Source organism: Asparagus officinalis, chromosome 8 (genome assembly GCF_001876935.1).
Source record: "Asparagus officinalis chromosome 8, Aspof.V1, whole genome shotgun sequence".
Classification (NCBI taxonomy): domain Eukaryota; kingdom Viridiplantae; phylum Streptophyta; class Magnoliopsida; order Asparagales; family Asparagaceae; genus Asparagus; species Asparagus officinalis.
Window position 1 is genome coordinate 1841985 of NC_033801.1, and position 1423 is coordinate 1843407.

Here is a 1423-nt window from a genome sequence, read left to right on the forward strand (position 1 = left end):
ACATGAAGTGTTTTTCGACCCTTCAAATTGAATGATAAGTAACTTCATAGTTTTATTTATAGATTTTGCCCATTTAATCTTGTTATGTAATAATAGCCCAGATATAGTACGGTGGACTTCAAAGCGGAATCTGATACTTTGGTGATCAACATGAGACCACACTGAATATTCTTCAGATTTCTTGCTGCCTGCCTACATGCTCCTGGTCTCCTACCGTTCTCGTCATGTCACTGCTCATTTTAATCAGGGAAAATCTTTCTGCTGTACCTGAATAATTATCTTATTATTTGCATTTTGGTACGCCACGATAATATTCAAGTAGGGTGGCACTAGATGCACACCTTGGGGTACACCTCTCTTTCAGCTACAGTGCATGGGGCCATTTAAGATTTATTTAAAAATATCAAGTGGGCCTCCTGCACTGTAGCTGAGAGAGGGAGGTGTGCCCTAAGGTGTGGCATAAGGTTTGCTTTTAGTGTTTTCCATTCAAGTAACTTGTTAGCAATAAAATTCCTACGCGCTTGTACGGGGCCGACGCTAGTAGGGAGTATCGAAGAGCAGATATATTCGTATCTACGTACCAGTATCTAGCTCTATGTAATCTACATGTCAAATTAGTTTATATTTGCTTGGCATGCGAGGACGTTGGATGGCTCAGATGATCCGAATTTCTAGCGTACTTAATTGTAGCAAAATGAGATATTATTAAAAAGAAGAAGAGGAAGAGGAAGTACTTGTGCTTGAATTCAACTCGAGATCTCCTGCAACCGAACTTTAAAAAATTACGCCTATACTAAGCCAAGCTTAAAATAAAAATGAAAATAATTACTAGACTGGTATATTTTGTTGATCATAAGTACTAACTTCGTATATTATTTACTCCGGAGATGATAACGTATATAAAGTAGTACACGGTGACAACAAAGCCTATTTTTTGACTAGATCCAAATTTAAGATGACTAAATATCATGTGACTCGTTACGTGATGCGGATGAGACTCCTTACATGGTAGGTAATTGGGCTTACTCATTTGAGCTAAAAATATTTTTATTTTATTTTTATTTTATTTTTTTTTTTGCTGCCTAAGGTTAAAATTGGGTGTGGCCTATTCAAATTAGGGCTCAAAATAATAGGGGTCAAAGAGTTTTTCCCCTTTCAAATTAAGAATAAGAAGGAGCTCATTCAGGGTAGAATTCACTTAACCAAAGCAACATAAGCTCAATTAAACAATGGAAAGTAAACAATATCTTAACTATTGTAAATAACTTTAGAAAGGTGACAGAAAATGGAATAGTTTATTCCGTGATAACCAACTACACCACGAAACCATTGTTGAAATGTTATGGCTAATGCTTTAGTAATTTAAAATTAAAAGATTCCCAAGTAACTTTAAAAATAATAGAAAATCGCTCTTTAAATATAA